Source organism: Protopterus annectens, chromosome 8.part0, assembly GCF_019279795.1.
Source record: "Protopterus annectens isolate FY-2018-M chromosome 8.part0, PAN1.0, whole genome shotgun sequence".
Lineage (NCBI taxonomy): Eukaryota > Metazoa > Chordata > Ceratodontiformes > Protopteridae > Protopterus > Protopterus annectens.
Genome location: NC_056741.1, coordinates 421,741,072 through 421,762,875, shown reverse-complemented (window position 1 = coordinate 421,762,875; position 21,804 = coordinate 421,741,072). Strand labels below are relative to the sequence as shown.

The 21,804-nt window shown below is 41.2% G+C and overlaps 1 protein-coding gene across 3 annotated transcripts in view; it reads right to left on the bottom strand.

The window, feature by feature from the left end:
* Nucleotides 1–3,197: 3,197 nt before the first annotated feature.
* The window catches only part of TDRKH (tudor and KH domain containing), a 1,796,665-nt gene continuing 1,778,058 nt past the window's right edge, over nt 3,198–21,804 (bottom strand). For all 3 annotated transcript variants that reach the window (XM_044079937.1, XM_044079939.1, XM_044079938.1), the window contains one exon: nt 3,198–5,856. The gene's annotated coding sequence lies outside the window, so the exon portion shown is untranslated. The remainder of the gene's footprint in view (nt 5,857–21,804) is intronic.

The window sequence follows — 21,804 nt, the reverse complement described above, 5'->3', positions numbered from 1 at the left end:
AGGAACTCATCCACTCGGTTTGGTAGTGGCGTCACAGTATCTGGCTCCTTCCATGTCCTGATAGTGATGAGGTCTACCAGTTCATCAGCAGGGGCAGAACCCAGGTGGTAGATGCTCCCATCCTGAACGCTTTCAGGAATATAGACTCCTCAGAAAACAGGGGTTGGGAAGACCATCTGCCCTTCAACATGAGGATCTCCAAAATGTCTCCAAAGGAGACATCATCAGGCGGAGACCTGGAAAACCCGTCCCCCTCCATCGAGGTCCAGATCCTAGGTGAGAGACTCCATAGGGGAGTCTACATGCCTCCTTATGCACGATCTCTTCCGAGGTACCTCCTCTGAGGGGGGGCTCAGGGGATGATTCAGAAGAATGGGGAACCCCAAGTGGGGTAGCTCCCACCTGAGGGCTGGTTTGAGAGGGCTGACCAAGAGCAGGATGAGGAAGGTCTACTCTTGGGGGCTGGGAAGGACCCTGGATAGCAAAGAAGGCAACTCTGGCAGAGAAGGTGGTCCTCTTTACTACCCAGAAGGCCGAAGAGCTGGACAATGCCCATTCCCCACTCGTGGCAGGAAAGACCACCTGAGAAGAGGAACAGAGCATGCCACCACTCCAAGACCACCAGATAATGCTAGACCAGAGCTGTTGAGAGCTGAAGCACAGAGGGGCAGAGACCAGTCCAAAAAGACAGGACTAGAACCCTCCCTCAAGGACTCCAGAGTGACTGGTCAGGCCCAGGGCCCAGGACCCCGTCTGCTCTGAGGAAGGAAGACCAGAACCAGTCAGGGACTCAGATGAGGTATAGACAAAATGGGGTCTATGCATTCCCATCACCTCCTCACTGCATCCCAGGGCCTGGAAATCCAAAACTGCCTGGGTCGGATGAGGAGATGAAAGCATAGGAGCAGGGGAAAGGCCCTTAGCTGGATGGGCAGGGGACGCAAGAAGCTCCAACTCAATCTGAGATTTAAGGAAGGACCTCATCATCCTGTCCATGTCAGAGGGAAGCAAGAAGACCTAGAAGAGACAGAAGAACTTGCGGGGGATTTGTGCCTGGACCCAGAGGACCTCCTGTGCCAAACAAGAGAGGCATGCCTCATGCGAGTTGGACATGGGCATCTTCCGACCACAGGAAGAGCACCTTTTGAAACCTGCTAGCTTGTCTGACATGATAAAAACAAGCGAGCACCAAAACCAAATACACACACCAAAATCGAACACCACTTAGTCAGCCAAAGTCCAAAAACCAGTAGAGGCTATCCAAATACTACAACACTATACACCTAATAGGAAAGGAAATAAAATACTGCTAGGAAATCTACAGAATTTTTTTTTAACTAGAAAAATGGTGCCAAAAAGACCCAGCACGTTTATTATTTTATTTCCCATTTGTTAATCGGGTTAGTCCAACTGAGCCATGTACCCCCATTTTCAGTGGAGACCCAAGGAGAAAAGCTCCAGGATACAAAAGTTAGCACAAGTATTACAGACCAGTCAAATATAAGAAATTAACTATCTACATATACAATAAAAAAATAAATGAGATATATAGAAATGTCAAAGTCATGTAGAAAATACAGCAGAGGTTCTAAAAATACATGAATATGCAAAATAATGTTTGACTTAATACAAAATATCATGCTCAAAACTCACAAAAAATGTACAATATGATAAAGCAGAGGTCATTAGAGTGTATTCATTACCTGGAAGTACGCTTCCAGTGTTAGTCTTTTTTGTCAGAGTGAAACAGCAAGTTCAGAGAAATTAAGGACAGACGGAAGTAAGCTGGAGTAAAGATAGGCATTCATGGAGGATTATGGCAAGAGCATGACAAGTAAAAAAAAAAAAAAAAAAGCTACATGGGAGGAAAGAAGAAACAACACTAAGCAAGAGTATTAAGAGCTACCAAGATACTAATTTGACTAAAAAGGTTGAAAAGAAAGGTAAAAATAATAGCACATATCCCCAGAAGAGACTCGAGCCGAGGGAATCACATCTGAAGTGGTGAGCGGCAAACGAGAATTGAGGGGATAGAGGGCAGCTAGAGATTATGGGAGAAGGAGGAGCTCAAGCCTAGGAACTGTCTGATAAGCTGCCGGCTCAGATCCGATGTCGAATCTTACGAACCAAGAGTGAGCAATAGTGACATGGATAACATCAGATATAAAATATTCTGCTGGGGTAACAAACCCCTCCTCCTGCGGCCTTCCATAGGGAGAACTGCATCCTCTACAGCCTGGATACTCAATGATTATAACTTAACCCTGAAAGCACAGCTCTTGACAAGCTGTCTCACAACAAAAAGGACTACTCCCATATGATTATTAGATACTGCAAATCTGAAAGTTGATAGGAGGGCACAATTAGCACTACAGAAGGTGTTGATAGGTCCCCTGCAAGCAGCATCACCATTTGTATGAGCAGAAGTGATCACAATCATGGCTACTTAAATGACCGTCTGTGTTCTGTGTTAGAAACTGCAGCAAGCAGCCAATACAACAAATATTCATTACACAGGTATAATTAAACCAGCTCCTTGCTTAGCCCAAATACTTCTTCTTGTTGAGGGGTGGCATTAAGTGAACTGCAGCAAGGAACTACTATAGCTGTTTGCTAAAGTTTAACAAAGCTGTTTGTACATACAAACGGGCATTAACCAACTTGGTGTCCTCACTTGACTGCCTTTAAAGAGTAGGGAGGTCCTAAAATAAATGAATATATATATGCAAATGATGGTCATACACTGCAACAAAGCATTACATAAGACCCAACAGTACATGCAAACTTGATTTTGCCTTTAGTAATCCTCCTCTTCCTGTAATGGCAACAAAACAGAGAGTACAAACTGAACATAGCTCTGCAATGAAAAATAAAAACGTTTCATAACACTCTATACAACTGTCTGTGTTTCTCACATTAAACATATGAGAGAAGTCAAAACAGGAAAGAACTGAAGGCATACTGACTATTTTTACAGTGTAGCAACTAGAAGAAGCTTAAATCACTGCTTCCGATCCCTGAAAAAAGCACTTCTGGAACAAGTCTTTTAAGAAGTTCTAAGGGTTCTGTGGCACAACTGACAAACTGGAAAAAAACATGTTTCTACCTGCAGTGCAAGAAGAATGAAACAGAAATGATGCTTGGCACCACCTCAAGAAATAAACACATCTTGGAAAAAGACCGATTCATAAGTTCTGGTAGTATTTATTGCAACACTATAAACTGGAAAGGTTTAACATGAAAAGCACCTCAGATGGGATTTGTTTGCAGGCAAAGGACACAAAATAAAGCATCAGAAATAAATTCTCAGTCATATTTATTATTGAGAAAAAAATTACGAGTGCAAATTTCAATATAGCATCTACATAACATACTGCTTTTCAAAACAAACTTTCATACTATAGAGAAAAATAAATTTAACATTTTGCAAATTATTTTAACAGAGTATCTACATAACATGTCTTTATTGCACGACTAGTATACTACATTTTAAGTGTTTTCTAGCATAAGCCATATGATTTGGCATGCATGTTAACAGACACCCTCAATAGCAACCCCCTGAAATGTCCTTTTACTGTCATTTCCACTTCTTACTTAAGTACTGGGGACAAATGCTGTAACATAAAAATTGAAATATAACTTCTCAGGAAGCATAACTTTTTCAAAAGAAAAATCTGTAAAATCTACATATGGAAATTGAACACAATGTGCAGAAGATATTATTCCTAATTCTGCTCTGAAATGATCTTAATCCACCAAAGTGCAACACCTCTGGCTCCGCCTACTAGGAGTCTACTACTATAACAAACTTTAGAGAGAAGTAAATGCCCAACAAATAACTGTCTGGAAGGAAACAAACAAAAAAAATGTATCAAAATTTGAAAACAGAATCCATAGGTTCAACTACATGAAGTACAATATTAATTGGGGCTTGGCAAACCCCTTCATCTACAAGTGCATTAAATGATTCTCCCCCTTTGTTAAAATAAAATGAAATCGCAAACGAGAAGAAAGTTAAAGTGAGGTTAAAACAGAATGCTGTACTAAGAACAGTTTCATGTTTTCTAGCTTCACAGCTTGCATTTGTGTAAATCTGCACCAAAGGTAAAAACAGAAGACAATGTAATACATGCCTTCTGATTTAATATCCAAGCTGTTGGCAACTGTTTGACACAAAATGTAGATATGAAACCAGGGCGAAGTATGTTCAAGCTAAACTGTCCTGGAATGCTAAATGTACTTGTGAAGGTCTGCGTACAATTAGAGTGGATGACATTACTTAGAGAAAATCAGCTTTGCTGATATAATCTTTCAAGGCAGAAGGAATGTCCAAGGTAGAACCCTTCACATTAGGTACTGGGGTGTATCCATCTAGAACGCTGGAAAACTGTCACATTTACATGTTTTGACTAAAGTAGTGCCACTCAGACATCACTTGTTAGGAGGACTAGTAATTCATGCAAGAGTGTGACAAAACAATGACATCCTCTGTACAATTTCCAGTCTGTGTGTTCTTAAGCTTAACTATGACTTTCATGCATACTTAAACTTGGGTTTCAGCAGTGTGTTTATCTTAAAAAGACATATGAGGACAGCGCGAAAAGTAAGTGTGTAGCACATGAAACAGAATTAAATAAGACATCAAATCAAATAAATTCAGGGGGAAAAAACTGTCTACAGAATATGTGAAACAATGTGCTTCAACTGTGTGCACTATATTTTTTATACATTCAAATTGCACAACTTTGCATTAGAGAAGGCCAATGTACTTTTATACATATTCATATTCTAGCACAACTAATCTAAGCACGTCCGTCATTACAAAGTGAGCACATGCTACTTTAGATCGAATCTGAAATCTAGCTTTTGGGTAAACATTCAGAAATGCTCTCTGCTGCATCAACTTTCTACCAAAGACCCAACAGCATACAAAAGTGTATTTAGGTAAGAACCAAAACATCCCATGCCATAAAGTACAATTGTAATGCACACAGAAGAAAGCAGGAAAATAACACAAAATTCTAAATAGAAACATTAAATGATGTTTGTTTCTTTGAATAAAAGGGGTGATGCTACAAAACCAAATATTTCCTCACTGATGTTTGCCAAAAATATTTCACAGAAATTTATACAGCATAGAGCTGACATCAGTGTGGAAGATACTGGATCACTAATAAGAAGACAAAGAAGGGTTACAGCAATGAAGCCTACAGAAAAAAAAATATGAGAACAGTGTAACAGGTGGTAACGTAACGGAACTTCTGTCTAGTGTTAAGACTGCAAAGTGTAAGCCTAGCTCTCCAGCTCTAGTCAAATACACATCCCTGAAGAAACTCAAATGATTAATGGTTTGTACGTAAACTTTTTAACTCGATAACAGAAAAAAAAACATTACTAAATGTTAAACCAAAGCAAGTATTACAAAAAAACTGCAAACAGGAAAATTTACAGGTATTGCACTTTTGAAAATATACTTTCCCCTGTGACTGTATAAATCTCTTTAAAAACACCACCACCAAAAGACTGATTTAATCAGAGTAGGAACTGTAAAAGGTTACTTTTCCTGTGTATAACATACAGTGGCAGATAACAAAATGACAGCATAAAAAGGGAATGTAGAAAAATAAATTCAAATGGATCTCTTTTGTCTATGTATTCCAAGATGCTTTGTCGTGAAATCAGCTTGATCCAAAGAAAGGGCCAACATGTGCAAGACAAACCAATAATCAGTAAACACTTCAAATGTAAACATTCAGTATATCGGTCACAACCACCACCAGGACTCAAATACACTTCACTGTTCTTCTGGAGAGTAGAATATTTTCAGCTACTTTTTTTGCATTACTCCATCAACTCCTAAAAAAAATAAATAAATAAATAAATAAGAAGCTCAGGACAAAGTAATATAGTTAAACATGCACTGGAAGGTTTTTGAAGGCATTCAAACCAGATTACCCCTATAAAACTTACTATAATGTGCTAGGATGCCTTCCCCTCTGGCAGTCTCCTACAGACTATCAACAGTAACATCTTGAGTCAGCAATGCATAAAATAAATGCATGTTTATGTTCATACGGCTATGTTCATTCCACAATTATTTCCTTCTGTAGATAATCTGAATTATTTCCTTCTGTAGATAATCTGAATATCTACTGAGAAAAACTGGGTAAGTGCCAAAGCCTGAAGCAGAAAAGAAAGTGTCTGAAACTCAAAATGCACTGTATAAATTAGACCAGCACTGCTTCTTTGAAAAATAAATAACACCTGTAGGATGAATGCAAAAAAATAAATTATGTACTTACCGTAACGTTAATCTGAGTTGTTGCTTTTCATTTGTCTTCAACCTGAAGGACTCTGATCTGGCACGGATCCGACTCGGCTGCATACTCCAGCATTGGATCCAAAGTTCAATCTCCTTCCCTACCCATAATGCCCCGGTCTCCCTCCTCCACTCAGAAAGAGTTTGTTGCAGAACAACAGCATCCCAACCTAAACAATCATGGCAAAAAAACTTAGCACGACCCACAAAAGGCTTATCAAAGGGTGAACAAGCCTGGATAGGGGGGGTTATGCCTCTTCCATCTGGTCCACTACACAGCCCACACAAGGCAGGGGGAAGGAGGGAGGGATGGTTGAAGACAAATGAAAAGCAACAACTAAGATGGAATGTTATGGTAAGTACATATTTATCCAAAGTTGTTGTTTTCATTTGATCTTCAACATGGGGCACAGAGTCCCCCAGCTACCAATAAACCCTGGGAGGTCCTCAGGGAAAGATATTCCAAAGCATGGCTGTGCCAAAGGATGCCCTGCCCCTGGACAGAAGATCCAATTTATAATGGGAAATAAGTGTGTGCGAAGATGCCCAAGTAGCTGCAGAGCAGATATCATCTAAAGAAACCTTGGACCAAAAGGCCACAAAAGTAGCAACAGATCTGGTCGAATGAGCCTGGACATGCCCTGGTGGAGATAACCCTTTGGCTGGATAGGTCAGAGAAATGCATTCAGAAATCCATCGAGCAATAGTAACTTTAGAAACCAGCTTTCCCAAGAAAGGATTAGAAATGGAAACCAAAAGTTGACCCAACTTACGAAAGTACTTTGTTCTATGCAAATAGAAATTAATGCAGCTGCATGTGAACATCAAGTAAGTGCAATTTGTACTCTACCCTTACTTTGGAAATTTGAAAAGAAAACTGGCAAATTGATGACCTAGTTAATATTAGTTTTTGATGCCATCTTCGGTAGGAAAGATGGATTGGTCCGCAGTAACAGCCTATCTTTGTGGAAGATCAGATAAGGAGACTTGACAAATAAGGCTTGAATCTCGGAAACCCTTTTGGCAGAGGCAATTGCTACCAAAAAGGCCGTCTCCCATGACAGAAACTGCAAATTAACAGTGGCTGCTGGTTCAAAAGGAGGAGAAACCAAGGTCTGCAGCACAAAGGTAAGATCCCAAGGGGGCGTGGGGTCCTTAACCAAAGGCCTACGAAGAAAGGTGCCTTTCAAAAAAGCCTTAAAAGTTTAGAAGATGAAGCCAAATTTTCACCTATGTGAAATTTGGAAATCACTGCCAATTGACCTTAACTGTAGAGAAACAAGCGCCATGATTAAAAATGTCCACCAAGAATTCCACAATGGCTGAGACTGGTGCAGTGAAAGGATCCAGGTCATGCTGAGAGGGCCAGATCGAAAAATATTTCCATTTACTTGAATAGCCCTTCCTGGTAGAAGGTTTGTGAGCTGCTACCAAGATTTTCTTAACAGAAGAAGACAACCCTGGAGTCCTAGCTATCACTGGAACTGGAGCAGCCAAACCATGAGCTTCAGGCTATGTCTGGGTGAGGAATCCCTGAGGAATGTGTAATCAGATCCGGAACCAGATCTAGAGTCCAAGGAGGACACATTACATGAGGCCACAGAGTAGGGAACCAAACTTGGCAAGGCCAGAAAGGGGCAATGAGGATCACTTAGCGCCCCAGCTGTCAGGCTTTCTGAATAAACTTGGGAATTAAAGGGAGCAGAGGGTATGCATACAGTAGACCGGAGGGCCAAACGTGAACTACAGCATTTCTGGTGGACTTCCTCCAGAGGGGGGTTCAAAGCTAAATACTCACTGCACTTCGCACTGGCAGGAGAGGCGAAGTGATCACAGCAAGCCTGACCCCACTTTAGAAAGATCTTTTCCATCACTGAAGGATTCGGAGCTCACTCGTAAGGTATCAGAATAGAATGGCTGAGCCTGTTTGCCAAAATGATGGACTTCCCTGGAATGTGCATTGCCACCAGAAATTGGCCAGTGGAGATCTCACACTCCTACAATCTCATGGCTTCATGGCAAAGAAGATAAGATCTATTTCCCCCCTATTTGTTGATGTACCAGGCTACTGACACTGACATGTTGTCCACCTGTATGGCAATAGTTCCCGGAGGAAGAAGGGCATGGACAGCCAAAAGCATCGCCCTCATCACCAGGACATTGATATGCAAGCTGGTCTCTCCAGGGAGGACCACGTGCTATGGACAGTTCTTCCCATGCAATGCTCCCTCCACCTGAGTAGGGAAACGTCTGTGGTCACCGTGATTGCGGGGGAGGGAAGAACAAATGGCCGACCCTGAAGGAGGTAAGGGGATTGGAGCCACCAAAGAAGGGACTCCCTGCAAACATGAGATAGTCGAACACGATGTGACAAGGGGAAGATCCAGCAAGGACCACTGAACATCTAAGGTCCACTGAAGAACCCTCATGTGGAGACATGCAGTTGGAACAAGAATGATCGTGGCCGCCATGAACCCCAATGCTCAAAGAACTGAACCTGCCGGAGGAAGGTGGGCTTGGAGAATATAAAGCACATGATGGCGGAGTGATAATCTGTCTGCAGGTAAAAACACCATGCCCCGAGTAGTGTCTAGCCGAGCACCTATGAAATCCAGTACCTGAATTGGTGCCAGCTGAGACTTGCTGGGGTTTACTGTAATACCCAGGTACTGGGCAATCTAAAGGAGATGATACCTGGCCTGAATCAGCTGGAGGGAGCGGAGAGAAGCCAATCGTCCAGGTACGGGAAGACCTGAAAACCCTGCAGCTACCAGTGGGCTACCACTACCTCCTTTACTTTGGTGAACACCCGGGGGGCAACTGTGAACTGAAAATGACTGGCTCCCAGCCGGAAGAGGAGGAACCTCCGAGAGTGCCTGTCCATCTTGATATGGTAGTATGCATCCTGGAAGTCCACCGAACAAATCTAGTCATTTATCTTCAGGAAGGGCAGAATGGATCGAAGGGTAACCATCTGGAATTTTGACTTGGCAACTAACAGGTTCAGGGTTGAGAGATTCAGAATGGGTCTTAAGTCTCCTGTCTTCTTTGGCACTAAAAAGAACGTGGAATAAATGCCTGATCCAGACTGGTCTAGGGGGCAGGCTGGATGACTTGTCTTGCAAGCAGTCTGGTAACTTCTATGGCCGCCTCCTCCTGTTGACTGGGTGGCACATCTGGCAGGTGTCTGGGGGGAATGGGGGATGGAGAAAGGGAATAGAGTAACCTCTGGAAATGATATGCAGAACCCAACGATCATTTGTAATTGACTGCCAAGTCACTGGGTGCAGAGATAGTTGCCCCCTCCCCGACTGCCTCCAGAGGCGAGCAGTTGGGCAACCCTTTAAGGTTGCTGGTAGGGTCTGTATGGGAAGGAGTCCCAAGGCCCTTGTTTCTTCAGGCCCCCTCTGCTTCTGGGGGAAGGCAAATCCTGAGCGTCTTGGAAAGAACCTTGAGACTTCTGAAACCACATCTTCTTAACCCCATGTTGATTCCTAGAGAAGGATCGTTGTGGGGTGGAGAAGATGATTTCGATGACACACAAAGTCTTCCCATCCTTCTTGCTCTGGACCAATGTACCACAAACCATTTTTCCAAACAGGGTGAAAACCATCATGGGGGCATTCGTGAAAGACACCTTAAAGGGCTCCAAAAAGGCACAAAAGGTAGAGCATGCCTGTTCCTGCCACACTAGAGGCACCCTCAGTAGCGTGTAAGAGGAGCCTCATGGATGCATTAGAGATGGAAATGAGGGTGTCCATGCAGGAGGAAAAAACCTTCTTCTCTGCAAACATAGACCCTGGGGCAGACCCAGTTACCTCATGCAGTCTGATTACACATGCCAAATAATTTAGCGCACATAAGGCAAAGGTGGCTGACACATAGGTCTGCTTTCCAAAATGATCCATCGCCCAGGACTCCCTGTCTGGAGGATGGACCAAAGAGCTCTCCTGGGTGAGCTCTTTCTTGGTGGCAGCTACAACCACCATGGCATCGACTGGTGACCCCTTGGACCAGTGGGGCTTGTCATAAGGGGAACTAAGTACTTTATCTGGGTACCTGGGGATAGTGTTATAGTATTGGGATCTCAAATAATTTTGAAACACTAGCTTATGAAATCTTCCTTGAGCAGCATGTGAATGCCAGTGACTGAAAGCATGAATACAAAGCTGCATGGAAATACAATGCCTGGCTAAAAGAGCATCAGCCGAGATAATATAGCGCTTACGAATAATTCCTATCTTTATCAAGGCAAAATTATTAACATAAATAAATATTTATGTTGAAAATAATTCCTCTAATAATCAGATGTCAGACAAAAGATAAGACTTCGCAGTATTTTTTTAGAATTGTCAGTTCAGCTATCTGTTAGGGAAAAAATAGAATGGAAAGGTCACAGCAGCCTGGAACAAGGGTCACACACTGACACTCTGATGTATTGTAACAGCAGTGAATGGCTCTATAAGAAGTTGTATAAACATGTATTAATCAGTAATTTTCCATTTCTATCAAAACATTCTTAAACCATATATGTAAAGAATAAAAAGCATGTAGCCCAGGCCGGTATGACCCTGACCTTGAGTAGCATCTTACCCTCACCAAGAATGATGCCACAATATGAAGACAAGATGATCAATTTCAATAATTGGCTTAAGTATTGGTGTCATTCAAAGGGGATCCAATGCCTGTCAGCCTGGGATGACATGCTCAACAAGCCATGATGCTTCGCTAGGGACGGCTTGCACCTGTCACCCCTGGGCTTTTGGATATTGGCAAAGGCTCTTGCTACCCCCATAGTGCCTTTTTTAGGCAAGGCTCAAAAGACAAACCCACCTCCATAGGTATCACAAGGGATAAGAAACTAAGAGTAATGCTACTCAACGCCAGAAGTCTAAACCTCAAGATGCACGCACTCGAAACTCTCCTTAGCATGGAGAACATCGATATCTGTGCAGTAACAGAAACCTGGTTCAAGGCTCCCGAGAGCACCCCAGCACTACCAGGTTATACCTCATACCATACTTTTCGGCCCCAAAACTTGGACCGAACCACAAAAGGAGGGCAAGTATCAATATTCGTCAAAGATACCCACACCTCCAGGTTGGTGGCACAGCATGAAGCATCAGAGACTATCCATGTGCAACTAACTGTGGGTAAAACTGCCTTCCAGTTTATAGCCTGCTACAGACCACCCTCCCAAACCCAGGAACCCCACTCGGCCTTCCTGAGAACACTGGAAAATATGAAGGTCTCTCCAAACACCATTATATTGGGCGACTTCAACTACCCAAACATAGACTGGGAGCATTACTCTAGCTCCAACACCCTAGCCCAAAGGTTTCTAGAATTTATAAACTCAAATGCTATGGAACAACTTGTTACCACTCCCACAAGAGGGGAAAACATACTGGACGTGATCACCAACATGGGGACTCCATGCTCCAGACCAGAAGTGTATCCCTCACTGGTAAGATCAGACCATAAACTAATCTCACTGGATATTCACATCCCGACCCCACCCCCTGCCCAGAAAACCACAGTGAAAAACTTCTCTAAAGCAAATTTCACACTCCTCAAAACCGAGGTGGAATCCTTCAAAGCCCCTGGGCCTGTGGAAAATACGGCCCAGACTGCAGAATCCTTTATAAACGCATTCTATGAACACCTTCAGGAATGCATGGATCATGCAATCCCAAATAAAACCAAGACCCAATCTTCCAAAGGCAGACGTCCTGTCTGGTGGACCCCAGCCATAAACAAACTATACAATAGAAGGAGGAAGCTACTACATGATAGAGCAAAATCCCAAAAAGGGAAGGCATCTCTGATCAGTATTAGCAAAAAACTACGGGCACTCATAAAATCGTCTAAGGCCAGCTTCGAGAGAAAAATTGCACAGGACACTAAGGATAATCACAAGGCTTTCTTTAGTTATGTTAGGAACCTGGGTGGGAATTCCCAGATATGCTCAGAATTAGTCCAAAATGACAAAAAATACACCGAACCCACAGACATTGCCAACATCCTAGCTGACAGGTTCAGCGCAAATTTCTCCCTCCCCTCCCCACCAAAAGGGCAAATATCTATCCCAGCAGAGTGCTGCCCCCCTGACATCTCAGATGCTCAGGTAAGAGCCGCCCTCTCCAAAGCAAAAAACACAGCATCAATGGGACCAGACGGTGTCCCGGGCTGCGTCCTACATGAACTCCAAGAAGAGCTAAACCCAAACATAAAACTACTGTTCAATCTCAGCCTTACTACAGGATATGTACCCAAAGAGTGGCGTACAGCAACAGTGGTCCCTCTCCACAAAGGTGGTGCCTCAACGGATCCTGGAAACTTATCTCCCCATAAGCCTGACTAGCTTGGTCTGCAAAGCTATGGAAAGGATCATGGACCTCATAAATAAAGATATTGGGGACCTACAGACACTGGATCCTACCCAGTTCGGCTTTGTTAAGGGCAGATCCTGCCTCTTAAACCTGGTCGATTTCTTTGAAACAGTCACCAAGGCCATTGACGAGGGGAAGGTGGTCCACACAGCCTACCTGGACCTCGCAAAAGCCTTCGATACAATACCCCACTCAGGCGTTATAGATAAGCTCACCAGCTTAAATATAAACCCCTATGTCACTGGATGGGTTGCAAACTGGCTCAAGGACAGAACCCACATGGTTAGAATTCCTGGAACCATGTCAGACTCCCAACCAGTTACAAGTGGCGCCCCACAAGGCTCAGTCCTGGGACCTCTCTTGTTCGGTATATATTTCTCGGAGGTACAGGCCAACACGGAAGGACTGTGGCTGACCAAGTTCGCAGATGACTGCAAACTGGGCGCCATAATCGACTCTTCAGCCGACACAAGCATCCTCCAAAAGGTCCTCATAGAAACAGACAACTGGTGCCAGAGCCATGGCCTCAAGCTAAACTCCAAAAAGTGTATAGTCATCCCCTTTGGCAAAAACAAAGTGCCCACAAATTACCACATAGGTGGTAATCCATTAAGTACAGAAGAAGTAATTAGGGACCTGGGGACCCAAGTTGATAGCAATCTCTCATTTGACAACCACGTGGCCAAAGTGGTTAGAAGAACATTTTATATAGCCCACCTAACCATGAAGGGATTCACATCTAGATCAGCGGAGGTCATCGTGCCTCTTTACTCATCCCTCATCAGGCCCATAATTGAGTACAATGCCCCTTTTGGGATGTACCTTACCAGACACCTGCAGCAACTGGAAAGACCCCAAAAGTACCTCACCAAGAGGATCAAAGGGCTCAAACAGATGCCATATGCTGCCCAGTTAAAGAAACTCCAGCTCTACTCAGTGGCATACTGCCTGCTCAGAGGCAATCTGTGCCTGACGTATAAAGCCATGTCCAACCCAGAATTAATGGACATGCTGCACCTCAGAAAATCCAAATCCCATCGAGCTACGCTCGAGACTTGAACCTCAGCACTGAAATAAATAGGACATGCTGGAGGGACAGATTCATAACCCAGAGGCTCCCTTCACTCTGGAATAAAATCCCAGTCCAGGTTAGGCAGAGTCCCTCATTGACTCTCTTCAAGAGGAATCTTGATGAGTGGATGGGAGATCGTAGGTTTACCCCGGGTATCACTTCTGTTTCACTGTTAGACAGAGGCACAGTATACTAACCTCGAAAAAGGGCATAGCAAAATTAATTTAAAATGGGTGGTGAAAGCCAAACACACTCTGGCTAGGCTTATATATGCCCTAGGGCAGATAGCCTAGTATGAACCTATGAAACTATGAATGTAAAATACATCATTTGTAAAATGTACATATATGCCATAAACATCAAAGAATCAGGAAATGTGTATTACTCTAGTTCATACATTATCTATAGAATGAATGGCATGAGCAAATGCTGTGCCTTGCATATACATGCTGCAGATTTTATATGAAGTTTTTATTAAGCTTTTGTATTAATTTGTAAGTTGCAAATTTTCATTAATTCTGAATTATTCAACAATAGTATTAATGTAAATAGTAACTGCAGCTGTAGCAACAATAAATAGTATTTATTAGCAAGGTGAAATAATTAATAAGTAAGAAGATATGATGACAAAGCTGAAGCAAGAAATGCTTGTGTCTGTACTTGTTACAGAAAAGGAAAACCTGTTGTAGTCGTATTTTTAAATAAATGCATGACCAATTTAGGACAATGCATGTCTAAAGAGGCAGGGCTGCATCTGTCAAAACAGTATATAAAGTGCTGTATTGGCTTGTAATGTTTGTCAGATACATAAGAAATAAACTGTACTGACACTGGAATGCCTTGCTTTTGTTTACCATTTATCTTTCTTGTTCTTCTTACTGCCTGGATTTTTTCCTCATAGGTGCAGAGCTCGTAGATACTTTTACAGTTTTTGGTGCCGAAACCCAGGAGGAAACAAAGCAGAAAGTACAGAAGTTGAAATATTGAAGAAAGGTTGGGTGAAGGAAACAAGAATCCAGGGGCAGGATCAGATTTCCTCTGTGGGACCCATCCGCAGGAAGGGAGGTGGAAGAAAGGCTGCGCAGCGAATTCCCAAGAAAGGACAACCACACTGCTGATAGGGTGAGGTCCTACCTTTCTTTTTACTTGTTAATGTAAAAAGCACTAAAGCTTTGTTCTCCTATACTTAAAGGTGTAATCTGCAATTTATGAGGCATGCAGTTAAAGGAATTTGCATAGTAATAATATTTTTAAATGTGGGAAGGCAAGGCATCACAGTTAGTGCAACCAGAAACAAGACCTGAAAAACTGAATTATAAAAATAACAGTATTAGAGACGTAAATCAAGATATTATACCAGAAAAAGTACCTGTAACCAGACCTAGAAACAGATATTTATTAAGATTTGCTAAACCATTTAAAAAAAATCTCAAGAGAAATCTGAAAGTGTTACTGAGGAAAGGGCTCAAGAAAAATCGAAAAGTTTATTTTTATTAGATATTATTCTTGAATGGGTCATCCGCGGTGGTGGTGCTACGGTAGCATTGTCGCCTCACAGTAAGATGCTGACCGGTTCGACTCTCAGCTAGAGCGTCTTTTGCGTGGAGACGTGCGTAAATGGTCGTGCCTTCATTGAAGGTTGTGCGTTAGGGCTGGCAACTCAGCACATAAAAATCAACTGCCAATCATTAGCGGACCGGAGTTCCGCTGTGGCGACCCCTAACCGGGAAAAGCCGAAAGACACAACAACAACAACATTCATGAATGGGTCAGTCAAAAGGAACAAAAGTTAAGGGAAAAAGAGACGTCCTACTTATAAACTGCCTTCTTTGATTTATGAATTTACAGAGTGGGGAAAATCAAATCAGAATGAGAGAGATTTTAAGAAAACATTCATTACAGTTCTTTTACAACAGGTTTTTTGTGTACATTAGAGCAGCATGAGACTATAGACGCTTTGTCAAAAAGATGTTCCCATTTACAGGAAAGTGTAGAAGAATCAGACACGACAGGTAAAAGAGAGAGCAGATGAACTAAAAGCTTTACATAAAGAAATTAAAGAAAAAGAACAATATAAAGAGACATTTAATCAAACAGAACAGTTAGAAGACATGAGGAAACGGCAAGAACAAGTAGTTAACTTGGAAAAAAAGTGGAATTCAGGGATCATGAAATAAAAGCATTAAAAACAGCTTTGCAAGAAGTTATTAGATTGGGAACACAGCTTGGACAAAAGGTTGGTGGTGAGTGGGAAGAAGCTAGGAAAACCCTTTTAGAAGGAATAAAAGGAGTAGGGCAAATGGCCTCTGTATGGGGATATCATCTACCAGAACCAGACTGGGACAAGTTAACAGAAATCCCTCTCAAATCCAGTTCACAATAGTGCCACAACATCTACCTATACTTCATCAGTGACTCCTACTGCTCCAATATGGGAAGATAATACTGGAATCAAGTCAATGTGTCCAGTTACACAGGCATTAGATAGTAGTGGCTCTACTTATAGATCATTAATCCCTCATGAATTACAAGCAGCATTAATATATTTTTTTGCGGGGAGGGGGGATGGGACCCCTATAAACAACCCTGGACTGAAAGAAGGGAAAAACTTAAGCAAGGACAATGTTCTCTAACTATTGCAATGATGCCAGTTGGGAAAAAGGATATTAAAAAAATATGGGAAGATAAGGCCAATTGGAATGACATTCAAGAATTTCTACAAGATATGTCACCTCATCCTAGAGTTGACTGTGGAAAAATAAATGAAATAAAGTTAGGAGAAAGAGGACATTTAGATGAAAATATTCACAGAAAATGGGGTGCTTACAGATTGTATATTGGTCAAGAAAGGCCTGAAATGAATAACCTAGCCTTCCCAGGAACAGTGTTAGAAGGATTACCAATTTGGTTGAAAAGGACTGTCCTAGTAAGGGGTCAACCTTGTAAATATGATGATTTGTATTAAACTTTATCATCACTTTGGGAAATAAGGAAAGAATTAATAGAAAAACCAAAGGAATTTAAAACAGTATATGTTACCAAAAGGGAAGTAAATCCAACTCATAATGAAACCACAAACAATGAAAAGTACAAGGTAAAATGTCATAACTGTAATAAAGAAGGACATTTAGCCAGGGATTGCTGATCACGAGGTGGGGGTCGAGCTGGACAAGGACCTAATTATAACAGAAAACAAGAAGAAAAAGAAAAGATAAATAGGGATGGAGTTCCTCAAGCCCTTCTGTAAAGGCTGGAAAATCTTGAAAAGAAGCTGGCACATCCTTTCTTATCCAGTTAGGAATTTGGGGTCTCTGTGGCCACCCTAAAAATGGCTCTGATAGGAGGACACGTGCTCAAATTTGGGTAGGAGGCCACTTAGATATGTATTTAATAGATACAGGAGCCACAGTTAGCATTACTACAAGAACATTCCCAGGAACAAGAACTATAAACTTGCAAGGACTGGGAGGAACAATCTCTCATGTCTCCCTGTAGAAACAAAGATAGGGGAAGACACCTTCCAGCATGCACGGGTATCAGGTTCTCATCTACAAAACATCACTGGAAATGGCATTTTGAAACAGAGGTTACATTATAGATGTGTGTAACAGAAAATTCATTAAGGGACCATTAAGTGAAGTATTAGCCATCTCTGAAGCATCATGTAAATACAGTGTCAAAGATCCAGGACAGTATGATTTAGCTGAGTTATTAAAAACACCAAAGCAGGAGTTGGCTCAGCTAATCTACTGCTACCAGGATATTTTTGCCAAACATAGGAATGATTGTGGACAAGTCCCTGACTTTATTCTTAGAGGAAGTCCCAAGAAACCTATAAAACAATATCCAGTAAAGAAAGAGACAGAACAGGCAATACTAAATACTGTGAAAGCTTCAGAAGCTCAAGGGGTAGTATGAAAAATTAATTTACCAGCTAACAGTCCATACTGGCCTGTACAGAAGCCGTCTTACTGTTGATTACAGAGAACTTAATAAGGTGACACCTCGTTCTTTGCCAGTAGTAGGAAGCATGCCTGATGTTATTGCTCAGATTCAGGAAAAATGAAATTTTTCTCCATATTAGATGTGAGTAATGGTTTCTGGAGCATTACTCTAGATAAAGACTCACAATGGAAATTTGCTTTTACTGTAGAAGGTCAACAATATACTTGGACAAGAATGCCTCAGGGCTTTCATAATGCTCCAACAGTTTATCATGTAATGCAGGAAATACTAAAACAACTAGAATGTACACCTTCTATTATTCAATACGTAGATGACATGTTTGTAGGAACAGAGACCGAAAAGCAGCACTTAAATGTACTGGTAGAAATTTTCCGAGCAAGAAGACAAGCAGGATTAAAACTGAACCCTAAAAAGAGTCAGTTTATGAAAGATTCTGTTACCTTCTTGGGTGTCATGGTATCAGCAGGACAAAGAAGCATTAGTGAAGACAAAAAGCAATTGATTAGACAGTTACCAATTCCAGTTACTGTCACAGGGTTAAGGCAAGCCCTAGGAATCTTTGGATTCTCATGGGAAGGGATACTAGAGTATACAGGAAAAACAAAACCATTGACTGATATGCTTAAAGGAAATAAAAAGGGAGATGAACATCTCAACTGGAATGATGACTCACTAGCAGCTTTCTCAAAGGTCAAAGAACTCACTTCTGCACCTGCGTTGGGTGTCTCAGAAAGAGAGAAAGAGTTCATCATACGGTTTGGACACAATGGTCTAACTATGATGGTCATAGTGTTGCAAAAGAGAGGATCGCAGTATCAGGTTTTGGGTTATTATTCTTGAGCTATGAATCCAGTTGAGAAAGGAATGAGAAAATGTGAAAAGCAAACTATCACAGCAGAATGGTCTACTGAAGTAACATGTCATATGATTCAGGGCACTCCAATTGTACTACAAACCAAACATACCCCAGTGAAATACATGTTAGAAGGAAATCCTAAGGGCATGAATAATGCATGACTCGGTAGAATCACTGCAAGTCAGGAAGGAGGAATCAGAGTAGAAATCCTTCAGATTAAGTTCTTGCCAGAACTGTTAAATTAACAAGGGGAATCTCATGAATGTCCTGACTTGGAAAATGAAGAGGAACACTTAATGGTGGGCACCCAAACTATTGAAGGAGCACCAGAATTGTATACAAATGGATCCAGGTACTGGAGCTCTGAAAAATGGTATTTTGTGACAGGGTGGGCAATATACAATGCAGAGACCAAAGAACACAAGAAAGGTAGTCTCCCAGGGGGATGCTCAGCACAAAGAGCTGAACTAGAAGCAGTTAAACAACCCTTGTTATTGCCCAAACCTGTAAACATTCATACAGACACTGAATATGTAGTCCTAGTCTTCACAACATCTCTTCCCATTTGAGCAAGGAGAGGTTTGATTACAGCTGATGGTACACCAATCAGTCATCAGGAATTGTTGACAGACATTTGGAGTTTGATAAAGGATGACAATCTTTCTACAGTGAGTATAAATAAGGACAAAGCTCATACCAAAAATGAGGTGCACGATCAGTCTAATAAAATAGTACCAGATAGCAAAATAAGGGGCCCTTGACTCCAAACAAACTTATCCAATACAAAATTTTCCTCAATACTGGGCACGGGAAGTAAATGACATGGAAGAAAAACAAATAAGGGAAATGGTACAAAATATTTTGAATAAGTGTCAAATACAAATGGACTTACCTCTAAATCCTTTACATTGTACAGCTTACTTTTGTAGAGATCAGTGTACAGAGTATGAACACAGAGTGGAAAGTGAGGTAGGTAAAATCACCCAAATCCAATGTGATGGGATCATCATAACACCTACTGTATGTGGATTAACAGTGATAGGAACAGATGAAATGAAGCCATTATGGGGTCCTGAATTTGAACAAGGTGCTCATATGACCTTAAATGGAAAAAAAAAAGATAATCATCAGTTAGGAAGTTTAGTAGAAATTCTGAGAAGACAGCCAATCATCATCAATAAAGATAAAATTGAAGAATTTAAAATACGAGGAAATGAATGGAAATGGGTTACATTTCCAGAACTTTGGTCAGCACCAGGAGAATACAAAGGACCTTTACATAGAGTACAAACAATTGAGCCTGAAAAAGGAAAAATGCTGTTAACTTATCATAATTTCCTAGGTCATCCAGGAAGGGAGAGACTACAATAAATTGTTAGTTCTAGATTTAAATGGGAAGGAATGACAACAGACATCCAAAATCATATAGATAGATGTGTCACGTGTCACGCACAATGTAGGAAACTGAAATAGAAGAAAACAATACAGACTCCCAACAAACATTGGGACCCTGGGAAAGGGTACAAATGTATTTTGTAGGACCTCTTCCAACAGCACCAGGAGGGTTTAATTTCTTACTTTGATAGATGAATATAGTGAATGGCTGGAAGCTCATCCAACAAAAAAGGAAGATGCCAACTCAGTACTTAGAATAATAAGTGAAAGGATCAATCCAACATGGAGAGTACCCCCAGAAATACACAGTGATCAAGGGACTCACTTTACTGGAAAAGTGACAAAACAAATGTGCAAAACTTGGGGAATCAAGCAAAGGTTTCATGCTCCTTACCACCCCGAGAGTACTAAAAAAGTCGAAAGAGCTTACAGAACTCTGAAGAAAGGATTAAAGAAAATGATTTCAGAGTATAGGAATCATTGGGTAAAACATTTACCCAACATTTTGATTAAGATGCAAAACTCTCTTCAAGGATGTTGCTTAACTCCACATGAATTGAATTAATGATGGATTGACCTATGACTTTACAAGGAGGAGAAATCCCTTATGGGATACCATTAGAAGAAACACAACTGTGGGACCAGCTCCAAGACCAAATCAGTTGGGCAAATGGGAGAGTCTGGGAAGCTGGTCAAGCCCATAATCTAGAGCTTTGTAAGCAAAATGAGATTTAGGAATAGAGGGAGGTACAGTTGGAATAAGGAGATCTTGTAATGGTCCCCAGTTTGGAGAAACAAGCAAATGGGATTCAAAATGGATAGGACCCTACATTGTTAAAGTGGAGTTAGTGGCTGTACAAGTCCAGCCATATAAAAATCAGCCATCAAAAAACGGTTGGATTCATAAAGATCATGTTAAAATATTAAAATGTAAGGAAGAAAACTGAATTAGTTATGAATGTAATAACTGATATAAAGGGAAACAATACTAGATAAAATTAATAAAAACATGATTCTTTTCTCTTACAGGTAATTTCAAGGAGAAACATCAAATCATAAAAATCCTAATATTAATCGTGATCCTGACTAGTTTTTACTCCTCAGCACAAGAAAAGGTGGACTTCAATACCTTTATCAAATCACTGCAAATGTACTCAGAAACTTTGAATGCTAAACAATGCTGGATCTGTGCTGAGATACCACAAGATGCAAACAGTGGAATTCCATTATAACCTATTCCATTTACCCTTCTAGAAATGTTGAACCTCACAAACCAAGACTGGGTTCCAAGGAATGTCTCTATTCCAAAGACATATCCTTTCTTGAGGCTTGTCCATACAATGTAACTGCTGATGTTAATTTACAAGGAGAAGTTACAAGTAATCACCCATTTACTGGGAAAAGTTCTTGTAGTGTTATTTATGCTAGCCGAAATACCAGCAAACAATGTTTTGAATGTTTTAGTAATGAAACTTGCTGGACATTTAAAAAATCTAGAACTAAACATTGGGTTACATGGATGGTTCCAATTCGAGCAGGCATACATTACATATGTGGTAAAAGAACCTACAAATGGCTTCCTGAGAAGTGAAATGGATTGTATTATTTGGGACACGTAATTCCATCCATTAGAGATACTACAACATTGCCTGATTCTAATATTAGAAATGTTAGACTAAAAAGACATATTAACATAGAAAAAAATGCATGTAGGAGATGATGTTCTTACAGGGGCAGTAATTTTTCCATTCTATGGAGCAGGGAAAGCTATTTGGGAAATTAGAAAATTGTCAGGATTACTGGA